Source organism: Rhodnius prolixus, unplaced genomic scaffold, assembly GCF_049639745.1.
Source record: "Rhodnius prolixus isolate KJV_2025 unplaced genomic scaffold, Rpr scaffold_6, whole genome shotgun sequence".
In the NCBI taxonomy this organism is placed as follows: Eukaryota; Metazoa; Arthropoda; class Insecta; order Hemiptera; family Reduviidae; genus Rhodnius; species Rhodnius prolixus.
In genome coordinates this window covers 8,008,295-8,023,861 of record NW_027411634.1, presented here as the reverse complement: position 1 = coordinate 8,023,861, position 15,567 = coordinate 8,008,295, and the positions used below count along the sequence as shown (strand labels likewise).

The following is a 15,567-nucleotide window of genomic DNA, read 5'->3' as shown; positions in this document are numbered from 1 at the left end:
ATTCTATCAAGAAGAAGGACTTTTGGGAGAGAGAATGACTGATCTCCCCAACACTATTTGCATGTAGTAGATCGAATGTTTTTATTTGAATAATTTTTTGCGAGGAGAAATTCGATTAGGACATTTTGTGCTAGAAGTTAAAAACGTTTTAGAAACTCGGAGAGATATACTAGTAAGAGAAAATTCTCCCAGCATGCAGGGATCGTTAAAGTCAGAATTGAAATTAAACTGCATAAACGTTAATTACATTAGGAGAATAAAAAATTTAAAAAACTACTCAAACGCTATAGGAAGTTGAATTTTTATTCATAATTTTGCTTCAGGCGACAAATGAATTAAAAAAACTGTGAAAACATACAGATTGGTTTTAACTGGACAGTGAAATGGTCAGATTCAATGTAACCTATAGATACCTAGTCAGAAAGTATAGAGAACCGGGTCAACTTGTACATTATGCTCACTAACACTTAGTCACTTAGTATGTGTTTGTCTATACAAGTTTATCTAACTACTAGCAGTATGTCGCAACATTTCGGACTAATTGCAGAAACCTTCATCAGGTTTTCTAATTGCCCAGTCAAGGTATATGCGCAGAAGTATATATAAACACAAGCACATGCTCGTACAACTGATTCATTATATATTTTTACACACTAATACAAACGCCATTTTACTCAACACTATTTTATTCAAAACAACTTAAAGTCAATCAGTTACCTAGCAATTATTAATGACAAGTGATTTCGTCCGTTTGAAGGACCTTTATTTATCTTAATAGCTTTAAACTATATAATTTTATAGTAAATCATTCAGCTATTTTTAAAATTCAATCGGTCTACAATCAAAGGTCTAGGAAATAGTACTAGTTACTAAGTGTTAATGACTTCGTCTGACGATTCTTTCCAGAGATTTTTTTCTTTTAGCTTGCAGATTTTTAAAAATAATTCTAAGATAACTAATTTTTGTTATATCTTCAAAATAAAAATGTACTCAATCTCTTAATCATCCATTCTTTGTTCAAACGAGCTAGTTAAGATAGAAACCATTCCTATGGAAATAATCTCAAAGTTATATCTTAGTAAAATTTATGAATGAAATAAAAGAAGCTGCAATGATTTTTTTTTTTTTTTTTTTTACAAGGAACTTGACATTAAGAAAGACTATGACGTATCTGCCAGAGATGAATGAAAGTGGAGAAGTTTGGTGTGTCATGGTAGTAGGGGCTGGAGATTGGATTTCAAATCACGTGGTAATCCTCCTCCGAGACTTTAAGATGCTTTACATTGAATACTTCAGCACCATTTAATGCACACACACTACAAAAAACTTATTTGACGCGACTGGGAGACGGCATAATCTATTAGAATATTATATACGATCTTTTAGCAAATAAATGAAGACTATAGAATTTATTAACAATAAATTTTAATTTACTTTTTAATTCTTCTTTTTAATTTACTTTTTGATTTAGTATTTATTTTTTAAACCTACATAAAAGACAATGATAACCAATAAAATGTTTTTCCTAAATTAAATGAAGATATACAACGCTTGTTTATTGTATTGCATGTCGCAATACTTCCCACCGAGGCATTTATTTAATGAGTTGATATTATTCTGCATTAATCTATAGATTCTGTCAACCCACTTTTAATAACTTTCATCAATATAGTTGGCTGTACTGGTCTGCAAAGCTATGGCGCCTTACTGGGCTAGACTTCTGGTGTTTTACAAAAATTTGGTTTCAGTTTTCCATGATTTTCTCGGTTTCCTAATTTAACTTTTCATATGAATATATATTGTATAATTCACATGAATAATATTGTTAACAGCAACTTTTCTGAGGGCCATTGTAGGAGTTAGGTGGTTGGATCATGAAGCAACAGTATGAAGTGTAAATTTTCATAGAAGTGCAGGTTCCCGACTGCATGGTGTGAAGATAAATACAAACTGATTATATTCTATAGATATCTACCAAGTCATGTAGATTTGGAAATTTGGATCAGATCGAAGCAACAAATTTAAAAAAATCAATTAATAAAAATAATTCACTCAACACACCCATTCACTATGGGACAATTAGGAAACTATGTTACAAAAAAAAAATCGAGTTAATAAAAGGAACATATGTGGTGTTCCAGTTGCTTCACTATGTGAGCTAGTAGGTCTACTTTCACTGTTAAAGCCTGTCCCCGCTGTTGGTGCTGCCCACTCGATAGTCGCCACATCTAGCGTCACATTCGGACAGACTGGCAGTACTTGACCGATCTCACAAGTCACTGGAACTTGATATTAATTTTGATATTATATAAATTCAAGAAATATTTATACTTTTACGTCTTATGAGGAAGTGATACCAAGTGTGTAAATCGGTTAGGTATTCCATCACCGATGATTCATCTACTCTTATTTTCAAATTCACTTGTGAGATATACGCACAGGTAGTATTTCCTTTTCAGAATTTGATTTCCTTTTCGGAATATTCTTTTAGATATTCTATATTAATATGGCAAGTTAGAGAAGAACTTACTTCACCCTACTTAAATAATGTAGTAGAGAGAATTTAAAGTTTATAGAACGACATTGCAACGACTTATGAGCAAGCGTCCAAAAATCTAACCAGTAAAGTGAAGGCTCTGATCTTCTAATTTGGAATGTTAGTTAGATATTCCATTCTTATTAATACTTTTCAGGCGATATGTCTGAACATTATTAAACCATGCCCATAAAAATAGGAGGTAGGGGCAATACAAGTATCTGGTTAAGAATTATGATGTAACGGCTACTACAGTAGCTTATGTGTAACGGAGCTTTCAGCCCTGTCATGTATCTGCCTAAAACTTTTACAACCATTTCCCTTGCTTAAGCATTCAAATCTCCCAAAAACTCTTCCTAAGAAAATGTTTAAAGAAAATCGTTGGAATAGTTTTAGAGAGAGAAAACAAAAAATAACTAGAAAATATGTTCAGAAAAGGGACACTTTCAGCGATTGTTTAAGACCAAAAACTTTTTTGAGATATGCTGCCACACAGAACAACAGACTTTTCTAATCACTCACACATCCAAACAGTATTTTTTTTTAAAAAAAAGAACCTTCCTATTCCCATTAGTAAGAGAAGAACCGTAGAATTCTGGATATAATTCCGCTTTTACGATAAAGGAAATGAGATGCAAATGAATTTTCTACTTATTTCCCTTTAAATAACCAATAAACCGGAACCGATACTTTTAACGGCAAGTACGTGATCATGAAACAACTATGAAGAAAATTTATTTGTAGAAAAAAGAGAGAAAACTCTTTCATCTTCAAAGATTTTAATTGAAATTAGCCTGGTACGAGTTCCTAAGTTGTAAACGTTTCATTGTATGTAACTTAACAGTCAGTCCTGTAGAGTGTTCAGAAACTGATAGTGACTATTCACTAGAAATGGGGAAGGAACTTTACCTCAGAAGAGTATTACTGGGGGAGAAAAGACCCCTCTCCTCTAATCAACACTAAACATACTGGGTGCGCTTTCCAGAGTTGGTGGTGCCTGAAAGAAAGAAATTCTCCACCACAATTTACCACTTACTGTTCTTGAACAAATTTGTTGTAAGATAACACATTTCTTTTTCTTATTTTGTTCAACAATAAGATTTTTTATTATTCCTTCTTCTTGTCTTTAATTACACAATTATTGCTTTCGGTGATGTTAATACAATTAACGGTTATTTCCTTATTTCATTATTGTAACTGCAAATAATAATGTGGTAATGAGGAATAATGTTGGTAAAGAGAAATGAGGAATTGCTTGCTGCAATTCTATAAATACGAAATTAAAAATTTATTAGATTGGTTTCGTTAAGTAACAGGATGACTGAAAAAAAAACTATATAAAATTGAAACCTACCTATGAGCCAACAGCTCCTTTCGGAATCCAGCATTATCTTTAGAGTTTAAAAAAAAACTACATATTCTTCCATTTCATTTGTCCTCTATTTGTAAAACTATTACCTTGTGAAAAATGAACAATGGAGGGGAAAAGATGGTCATCATAGAAAATCTAGATCAAATAAGGGAGAAGGGTGACGCATGTCGGGTGCAACAGTAATCTTATTGTAAGAACATTTTTTTTTCTAATCAAAGAGGAATATTTTTCAGCAATAATTGATTATAACCGTTCGGTTTTAGTTGCTCGATGTGAGGCACTAGCTCAAATTACATCATGAGATCTGCAAGACTTTTTTCTCAAATCTTTCACTTAGCTAGATGTATACAACAGACTGTCCTCATGTAATCAAGTTTGCTTTTGCTCGCATTAAAGCAATAAGTTTACTTTTAATCGCAAGTCACGTGAATTTCGGAAAAGAATTTTACAAACTTTATGAGCTGAGTGACGTGAGTCAAGCTGAGAAGGAAGGCTATGATTAGCTTCCAGGCATGATGGGTTTGTAAACAAGTAAGACACGACCATTTCCATCTGAACATATTTCTAGCCCTGGTTTAAACTGATGCTGAAAGATGCCCTGGATGAAGTTTACATTCTAGAAACTCTTTCCACTCTCATTAAACATTCTGAAGTGGTTTGAGCAGGCCCCTAGTGCCTACTACTTCAACTTCATTAATTTTAGAAGCGGTTTCTGTGGCCGTGTATGCCTTATTTTTGAAGAGATGATATTTAACTGAAAAAAGGGCCAAATATGCCATTTTTGGCGGACATAGCTGGTAAATAATGGAATGTATTGCAGAAAAATCAGCAGTAAAGTATCACTAACTTGTGTTACACTCTCATATAAATAAATTCATTATCTTTAAAGCGTCCCTCATAAGCGAAATTAATGCTATCGTCAGACTTTTTATTTTGATTTTACGAAGTTAGCTAGTAGGGAGCACAGGACCAAAGATGTCCCACCAGTTGATTTTCCTGTAATTACATTTTCTAAAGTGCACTCCCCAACCTGTGTGACATTAAATGAACAGCCTGTCGAAACGTTATTAATTTTTTTATTTAATGTTTAATGATTTAAATTAATAATTTAATTTAATTAATGATTTAGTTTAATAATTTTTATTTTGATTTGCAAAACACGTTTTGAAGGCTTCAAAACACTGCAAAAATTACCCAATATAAATAAAATCAGTAGATTTCATTATTTGCAGAATTAAAATTGAACCAGTAAATCTAATAAATTTGTTACTAGATTTATTAAAGAGATGCAATGAAACGTGCCGCCAGCGGGCTCTCTCTTTGATAATCATTAAACATTAAATAAAAAAAATTAATAACGTTTCGACAGGCTGTTCATTTAAAGTCACACAGGTTGGGGAGTGCACTTTAGAAAATGTAATTACAGGAAAATCAACTGGTGGGGCATCATTGGTCCTGGGCTCCCTACTAGCTAACTTCATAAATACTGCCGAGGGCCATAACTTCATTATAAGAGATCATCACTTTTTCATTTACCCTGTGGCAATACCAGAAGAATGTCTGCTTCTCATTGCAGTAAAATTCCGTTATGAACACCCACACGACTCTTTCACTATTGCATATGTTATGAATAGATTTATTTTCTTTATACGATTAGTTTCCTTCAATGAAATATAAATAGCGGTATACACTTGTTTTTTCCCGCCAGTTGAAATAGACCGATGCCGTTGAAAAATAAATATTTATCGTCACTAAAGAAGGTCACAACGATCGAAAAGAAGGGACTATGTATTAAAGAACTATAGATAGACAAACTAATGGGAATTCAAGGATAAGTCCTAGCTACGATGATTAACGATATCTTTGACAGTGCACGAGTACTTATAGTGGACTCGTCAGCTTTCATGAAAAGCATCAATGACATACAATGGCCACCATAGATCAATATTTCATCTGAGATCGTTTCTCCTTAATTAAAGTCTTGAAACCTTCGCTAGGCAATATACTGATTGAGGAAATCTGGGCTTTCGGTATCATAATTATGACCGCACGAATAGCAGTCAAAAGTAGATGGGCTTTAAATTAAGGTTCATGGTACACTCTTTAGTTGGGAAATGACACTTTTCATACAGATGTTTTACAAAACAAAACTCTATTTTCTGCAAGGACTTCCATTTTTTTTTCAGATTTATTGATACCGTTAACTTCAAGAATTGAGAGAAAATCAAATAGATGAATAGATGAAATTGTGCTCGACACAGATTGCAAATTAGGGGACAGTATCCATAGCGAAGGTAACTGTGAATGGAAATTCTGTAATCGATATCTAACTGACCCAAGAGCAACTTCTTGACATTTATTTCTCTATAAATAAATTTTTACTTATATAAATTTTTTATTATATAAAACGACTTATAATAAAATTTATGATCTGGTTTTAAAAAATATTTCTGAAATTTTACCGGTTTCTCATAGAATTCGATTTGGCTTGTTAACCGACTAATCTATAATCTTTAGGTGTCCGCAAATTTGTGGTTAAATAAAAAATCAACTAGTACGGTGAAATTTTAAAAATGTTGAAGGATCATATAATTAGTGTATCAAACTGGTTAAGTACTTTTTAATAATCGAAATTCAATTTTAAAATATCAAGTCCTAAGGAATATAAGGGGTAGTAATAGACTATTTTTTCAAACAGGGCTTAACGTCCAATATCAAATTAGGGGAAGTAGACGAGTTTTTAATGATGTAGAGGGGAAACCATATTATTTAATTTTAAAAGTGTCTAACAAATTAACAATCTCGCGCTTACAAGTCCACTCTCCAAACCACTAAATCACCCTCCTCTCTAAACAGAAATTTTTTTAACTAGGAAGTTCTGTAAGTTTGCCATTCTGATGGTGTAATAAGAATAAATAAATAAATCAGGGTCGCCAAAGGAATCTACAACCACACTCAGAAGAGAACTTTATCTTAATCCTTAGGGCTGATAAAGGAAAATTTATGTTATTACCTTTTTTTCTTGATATAAGGAAGTACTTTCATGTCATCTTTCTCAGAATTTATGTTGGTAACACACTCCGGACTTAGAAAGAATGATGATCATCATACCGCAACATTACTCTCAGATTTCTGTAAAAGTACATTCATGTCAGGCATTTGAAATTTGAGTGTTAATGGTGGATATTTAATAATGGCACTAAGAAGAGAAAAATATAAGATAAAAACATTGAAATTTAAATTAAATTGTCAAGCCTTCGTGTATTTAGTCTGTATACAAACTTCAATAATAAATGGTGCAGCGTATTCAAAAAAATAGCCAACAACTGAATGATTTTTTTTCAAATTCAGAATTTTTGATTCTAATTAATATTTAGGCGAATTCGAAACTTATAATATTCTTAAATAGAACTTTAAATGGGAGCCTAAACCACCTAATCCCCCAAATTTCTTAAGAGAATTTTCCTGAAATTTTTCAAACAAAAATTATAGATCTACATGTGTGCAATTAGTGTAGATTAAATTAGATTCAGGTATGGACTCTGTTCCGTTGGTAGCGCATTCAAAAGTGGCTTATTGTACCTTACCCCTATAAGTCTAAAATGAGAAATATCTCCTTTTTGCAAAGTTCAAGGTTTTTTTACCAGTCGTTTATTGGTATTATTTTCTCTGGACTCAAGATGCTAAGACCTCATACGAACTAACCATTGCTACGCAAACAGGCTGGATGTGAGACGATGTGTTCTGTTCTGAGTCCTTGAATGGCAGGCTCATTTCATAGAATAGCCAACTGGTTCTTTAAAGAGGAGAAGAGTGATTTGTTCAACGACTGCCCACATCAGCACAAACCTATGAACAATAATTAATACAATACGTAACAGCTAACCCAGATTAGAAACCATATTCTAAAAACTAGTACATAGTACCACTTCGTAATACTACTAAAGTTTCGGAAAGGAAGGGAGAAACTTGGGCATTGGGGAGGGCGCTAATTTCCGCTTTAAAGAAAATCGCCATTAGAATCCATGTAATTTCCTTAAGTTCATGTTTGTATCTAATTTACTTAAAGCACGTCTACATCTAGATCTTTAACGTCTAAAGCCATTTTCAGTGTATTACCTCCTTCCGGATAGTGTTCTCTCATACTATCACTGATTTCTCTCAAGGCTCATAGATTGTTGGATAATGACCAACAGAGTTTTAACATAGAATATGCTTAAACCAAATCATTCCACACATCACTATTACTTTGTACGAATGAGTGTTTGGGTTGCCAATTCAAGCGTTTCTTCTGCAACAGTTTTGCGAATCTAAGTTTGTACATAGAATCTTATAAAGAAAGTTAAAATTTAATTCTTTGTAGTTATAAAATTTACTAGGCACAACATAACTTCCGATATTGCAATACATTCTAGACGAGAAATTCAACCATATAATTACCATGATGGTTATTTATTGAGATTTTGTAGGAGTAAACTAAATTTTGCAACCTATCCACCAAGTGGTATTAACTGCAATGACTGTTACAGTAGAATTCCTCCTTCTCTTTTTGGCTTATAAACTACGAAGATAATAGCAAAAAGGTTAAAATAATAAATAATAAATAATAATAATAATAAAGGGCTGAAAGTGAGGGTAGTGGAGTCCGGTAGTGCTTGAGCAGGACCCAGCTGCAACATTATTCTGGTTGTCAAGGCAACTGTACACCCAACGTTCCCCTGGCTACGTCATCACAATCTCTCATCATTACCACTCTGTCTCCCTTCCAAATTCAGCCCACTCTATCTAGAGAGTAATAACATTCTCTCATACTGTCTCTCCCCAATCTATGACAAACTTACTATGTATATAGAGAAGCTTACTCAATTTCCTACCGTTAACAAGGGGTCTTGCCCTCACTAAAAAATCAATACTATTGCTGTTTAGCTGTAAACTTGCCTTCATTTATAGGTAACTTTTTACTTCAACATTCAAAATGTTATAAAATTTATCTACAACAAAAATGATGTCCCTTTTCATATCTGTCCCAAACGCAGATATTTCCATTTTTTTCATTCATTTTTTGCAGTATCCCCCAAAAACAAAATCATTACATCCCTGATTATACCTTTGTATATGCCAAAGTGCAAATTTTATATGCAGAACCAAGGTTAAGTGTAATTTAGCTGAGAATCAAGAATCAATGGAGAGTTAAATATTATTACTAACTTTTTTAAAGTTATTAATCAATAATTTTTTGTTTTTGTTTTTAAGTTTCCCTGAGCCTAAGATTAAGTTTTACAATTAAGCATATTTTCACGAATTTAAGTTTACTTAAGTATATTCAAAATGAAACCATTAATTATTAAATTATTACCTGTACATTATGCGAGAGCCTGCACGTAAACGTCGAGAATATCTGGGGCAGAGCTTCATGTAGATGACGTTATCACACTATATTCATTCCCTGGAATTAACAAAGATTGATCAATAAATTGAGCAGTAGGTGAAATGCGTTATAAACATGGAAAATAAATAATAATAGTATTTTGAAAAGAGATTAACCTATTCTTTTCCGAGACGAATGGCGATGTACACCTATAATCAATCGTTCGATTACCCTGTCATAAGGTTATTCCAAGCATTTTCGGTAAAATAATAAAAAACTGCAAAATCTGATTAATAAAGTGGTACTTCCAATCAACTAATTGGCATCAAAATTTAATGTATTTCCTACACGTTTAGTTTGGTCTAAAGTGGTCAAAATACACATGTTCGCTTCAAATTTGGTATTTTCAACAAACATTTAATTTCCATCAATATATTACAGAGGTAATAAAGCCGTACATTGTGCCAAGTACTTTAGATAAGAAATTACCATCACCTCACCCAAAATAGAATTTTCCTACAGCCTAAATATAATTTGCCTCGAATTTTTTTCCACATAAAGGAAATGGGATTTTTCAGTTCCGCTTTTCGAGAATGCCATCCACAGACACTCACTATTCTCTCTATCTTTATTGAGGAAGAGAGAGAAGAAATTTCCATTACCATTTTCTTCGAGGCTCAAAACCTGTACTTTCCGGAGGAAAGCCGATACTGAAAATTAAACATGATCGCAGACTACCTCTAACCAATGATAATAATTGTAATAAAACAGGCAAAAAAAAAGTTAATTAAATAAGCAGTTAAACAGCCACAATATTTGTCGAATATTACAGAAAATGGCTGGAATTTACAATAACTCTGTAGTTCTCCATTTCTATTCTCCGGTACATTTCATCTCTCATGTGAATATCTCTCTCTCTTCAGACGGTAGCACTGTTTTCCACAGCGTAATATCTTTCAGCCAACTCAAGAATGGTATCTCTAGGGAAATTCCTGCACTCATCACGAACAATTCAAACTCACGATCCTTTCAAGAACCTAGGAAAATAGTTTTCCCAGCCCTTTATGTTTGCAAACAACCTGTACAGTCCCATCTGTTTAGGAAAACACGGCACAGCACTTATTATGACAGTGTGAAGGGATGTTTTGGCTCAAGGATCAGCTCTTCGGAGGAGTATTTTCCACACCTAAATAATTTACCCAGGAGCCCTCACCACACTCTTAAATCTAGTTAAACAGACAGTACAGTAAGGTTGCTACTCTAAATAGTAGAAGCAAACAATTGACCTAATGGGTCACGTCTTTCTATCTAATTCTCGTAGTAGCTAAGGGCTTTTAAACTGAAAAAAAATCAACAGGAATGATGCAAATTAGAAAACAGTGTAAATACGCTGAGGAAAAATCCAATCAATACCTATGCTCTCCAGGATACATTGTTTTCAAAGTTAAATTTCTATTTGGCGTTAGGCAGTCAACAGATAGAGCAAAGAAACATGTCTAACTAACAGAAACGGTATTAAATAAAGAAACTTTAATACCAGTCAATCGCATTCATTAGTTGGTAGTTTTAATCAACTGGAGATTCAATCCACCGAATGATTCCATTTCCTTGTTAATCCAGTAAGAGGTTCCAACCTTCCATCTTGTTAGGAGTCTGCGATTCATCAGGTAAACAACTCTATTTAATACCAGAACGTCTTCAATTATCTGGAACAAGATTAAACATGGTGGATTATGAAGCCTAACAACAAATTCAATTCAAGGTCCTTTTACACTAGTATTGGTAAATAAAGTAAATAAATTACTATATTTCCTCTCCCCGAACGCACAAAACGAATTTTCATAAAAAAATTATTTATATAAAAGTTATAGATTTTCATACAAACGTAAAGGTAATCCCTCCTACTGAACGACAGTATTCAATGTCGAGATGCATTTCCGACAAACTTCATCCAAAGTTCTTAATTAATGGGAACTCATTCGTATTCATAAACCCTGATGCATAACTAACGACAACTATAAGCACATTAAAAGCTTTCATCAGCTTGTCATTATTAAGAAACATATTTTAGTAACTTAATAGAAAAATAAAAAAAAATATTTATTGCTTCCCGAATGATCTAATTACAATTAATTAATTAATAAAATGAAAATAATGAACAAAATTGCCTTTGAGTCCCATCATCCTGGCTACTGTACATTCGACCCATCTCGCCTCTCATGAGCTTCATGAGAGATACTAAGTTGGTCCATTAGTGCAGTAAAAAAGCGGTCGTTACGGGACGCAGCAGTTTCCTATTCGACCTAAACTTTCTCCTTAGGCTTGTTTTTTGAATTATATTTTTACATTAAGCCTATATACGGAAGTAAGGTCCGGCCGTTTCTACTGCCTGTATTAAATTCAGATTGGTCTTTCCAATCAGCAGTAGAAAGTCATTCCCGTATTAGAGATTGCTGCCTTGACCTCATAAGAGGTCCTTGGGATGAGGGACTTAAAAATATAAAATAAACAAAGAAACTTTGATGCTGCAGCACTTAAAGGTCTAATGATTTCAAGTCGCTCACTTCCTTAGAAGGGCATGTTATAAAGCTCGTCGTGTCTCCATTTAGCTTTCAATTGAAGAAGTTAAGAATGCTATTTTCAAAGACTCCTATTCTGTGTAAATGATAATCATGGTAATCAAATGATAATGGTAATCATGTGCAATCAACAATTTACAGTGGCGTCTGTGGTCGATCTGAGGTCCACAGCGAGTCGACCTCTCGGCTTTCGCACCACAGCCAGTTGCTACCTTCGGCTTTCAATGTCTCGTCTGCTTTCGATTTTTGTAGAATTATTTTTCACTTGACCGTGTACATGTTCGGGTGTTTCACTTTTTCAAACGAAACCAAAATTCAACTCTAAATATCTCATTTCCTACTCGACACATTTTTACGAAATTTTGTACAAATATACACAAACGTTGTCTCTATATGCAGGTGAAATATAAAAGAAATCTATCGATTAGTTTTTGAGATATTCGAAGTTAAAGATTTCACTGTTTTAAACGAAACCAAAATTTAGCTCTTAATATCTCGTTAACTAATTGACAGACTTTTACGAAATTTTATACATTTATAGACAAAAGTTGTCTCCATATTCAGGTGAAATATAAACAAAATCCATCGAGTAGTTTTTGAGATAATTGAAGTTAAAGATTTCACTGTTTCAAACGAAAACTCAACTCTTAATATCTCGTTAACTACTTGACAGATTTTTACGAAATTTTATATATTTATGGACAAAAGTTGTCTCCATATACAAGTGAAATATAAACAAAATCCATCGAGTAGTTTTTAAGATATTTGAAGTTAAAGATCAGGGTTTTTTTTCTCGAACACGGCTCCAACGATTCCTTTAAGCTCACTTCGCATAGGAGATCTGTAACTTTTATCTAGAACCATTTTCCAGGAAAATTATATTAAGGTTACTTCTGCGAAAAGTGGGTGTGTAAGACCAGGGCTTGATTTAAATGAAAAGAGGCTCAGGCTATTCCACTTATAACGGCCCATTCACCTGCCATTTTTAAGTTTGTAAATTACATGAGAAATAATAAAAAAAATCACTACTGTGATGCATATCAATATGTTAAGTGTTAAAATAATATGTTATGTTTTTAAAATAGTGTAATTTTAATGTTGCTAACTATTTGAATGTAGGCCCCTCTTGATCTTGAGGTCCTAGGCTGAAGCCTAGTTAGCCTATGGGAAAATCCGGCCCTGTCTATAACTTATAAAACTTGTAAGTTTAACTTAACTTATAAGTTTGATATTCTTAGAAATAATGTGAACGTTTGCATTTTCGAAAAATATGCACATTATAAATTTGAAAACATTTTCTTTTAAAATGAATTTCCACAACTATGTTACACGAAGAAAAATAGTTCGCTAAATAACTATTAGTACGAAAGAAACTTAAAATCGAATTTCACCATGAATTAACGAAGTTTCTGAAATTGTAATCATTAATTATGCAATACACGTCGCGAGGAATTTTAACGTGAAATTCACATCAATCCCTATTTAAATGGCCAATCGTATAAAAAGACAAAAAATAATCTTTTAAGTACAGATAAAATTTGAGAACATAAATGCAGAATGCATTTTTCAACTTTCCCTAACATATCTAACCAATCTATTCAGAATTATATGATACATAATTTGGTGCTTCACCAAATTGCTGGTGCAAGGATCAAATAAGAATTCTTTGATAATGTAAAAAAAAAAAAAAAACTCAAGTTTTAAAATTCGTTGCTGAGTTTTGCAAAATTATGTTCTGCAATAACCTCATGGGAACTATGGTTACTATACATGGTATAAATATGGTGAGCGTTGGAATGAAATGTAGAATTTGGCGCACATAAGATTGTGGAACACTTTTCTAAAGTATAGCTTTTGCTGATGTATGGGTTACCTTAACTACATAGAAGTGAAGGAAACTTAACATTTAGTAAATCTTTCCAGTTCGTAAAAGATATTCTTGAGAGTGTGACAGTCACCAGATTTGTGTTGAATAATTAGAAGACATGAAACGTAGATGAATGAACATAGATGAAGATATAAAATATAGATAATAACATGAGATAAACTTTACTATTCATCTGTTTTAATAAATTCAAGCGTCTCGAAACAGAATGCTTTCCTTTTTTATGTGGAGCATATTAAGTGAATAGCTCCACGTTTAGCAAAATAAGGAGATAAAACTTTGTTAGTGACAGCTGTACTGGTCTGTTCAGAGACTAACACGGCAACAACCGACCTACCATCGCCAATTTAAACACAAAAGTCAAACTGAGTTTTCCAGCCGATAAATTATGCAGAAGAATTGGCGCTGCCCGAAGGGCGGAGGGAGGAAAGTTGTCTATGTGCTTCCTATGGAGCCCCCTTATTCTTGGCCAAACCTCATCACTGGAAGTGCTACCGTATCAACTGTTATTAAACTTCTTCACAGACCATATGTTGGCAAACATCTGCATTTTATTTAGCTAACGTACTTCATTCCTCATTGAAATAAAAAATACTTTGTATTCACATTGTTCTAATATTCCAGTCTACAAATAATTCACATAACTTTTCACTCCAATTGTGATAATAATTGCTTGTTTATAAGTTTCAATATTTTCCAAAAATTACTCTTAGATCCAATTCAATAAAAGTATTACGTAACACTTTTTAACAATTAATTAGTACGTTACTAAATTTCAAAAATCTCTGAAAGTGATTCTATCAATAAAAGACTGTACCTGATGCTATAAGAATTCTTCAGCCAACATCAAACATCTTTATCTAAGGCTTTGCCAAATCACAATGCTTTATTTAAGTTCTCATTCATCATTCAAGTTCCCATTGCAATGTTCTCCTTAAAATTAAATTGTGATTATTCATAGCGATTCAATTTCTGAAGTTTTTATGGGAAAATATCATAGAATGTAAAGAAAAAAAAGTTTGTGGTAATAACACGTTTTGACGTACCGTTACCACGAGAAAATATGTTTTACAAATTTGTGTTTGTATATGAGAGGGTGACTACAAATGCAAATTCAAAAACCAAAAATCTTTGAAGTTAAAATTTGACAATTTATTTAAGGATGGATTTTTTTTTTAACTTTCTCAAAAACTGTTCCTACTACGTTTTTTTTTTTCAAAAAAACTTTAATTGTACATCTGAATTTTTTTACCTGAAACTTTTTTCTAGAAGCCCAAGGAAAGGGAGGTTCAACTTCCCTCGGAAGGATAATTTTAAAGCATTATAAGGTTTTATCACTAACAAAATAACTGCTTAACCAAAACTTACCCCTTAAAAAGTTAAGTAAGGGTTGGCTGAACAACAAAAAAGGTTAAAAAATCAGCTCCATTTCATTCATATTTTCTTTTTAGTTCATAATTTTAGTCGGCAAGGAACGTGCGCAGAAAACCTCATTATTTAAACCTTCGGGTTTTCATAAAATTTGTTTAGAATTCACAGTGTTTCTCTCACAACTTCTGGAGTTTACTAAATACATTCAACATTTAGCTATGAACAATGTCTTAAGATATTAAAGCTATACAAAATCCTTTTTACTTTTAAAAATTTAGTTATAACTGATAACATTTAAACCAGTTTAGTGTATTATCTGTCAAAAATGTTTACTCTCTATTACTACGTAAGTAATGAAACTTCTTAACTGGATGTAGTCCACAGAATAGAATTTTCAATATTTTAAAATGGTTTAAAATATTTTAAAATTACTAGGTATTCTATTTAAATTTTTCA

General features: G+C 32.7%; 1 protein-coding gene and 1 long non-coding RNA gene across 4 annotated transcripts in view; one reads left to right on the top strand and one right to left on the bottom strand.

The window, feature by feature from the left end:
- LOC141461421 (endoplasmic reticulum aminopeptidase 1-like) overlaps positions 1 to 15,567 on the top strand; it is a 60,240-nt gene that overhangs the window by 19,944 nt on the left and 24,729 nt on the right. The gene's annotated exons all lie outside the window — the stretch shown is intronic.
- Positions 6,922 to 15,564, bottom strand: LOC141461444 (uncharacterized). The gene is made up of 5 exons (XR_012462866.1): positions 14,558 to 15,564; positions 10,814 to 10,982; positions 9,265 to 9,354; positions 7,614 to 7,757; positions 6,922 to 7,040 (listed from the first exon to the last, which is right to left on the bottom strand). It is a non-coding gene; the product is annotated as an uncharacterized lncRNA (long non-coding RNA).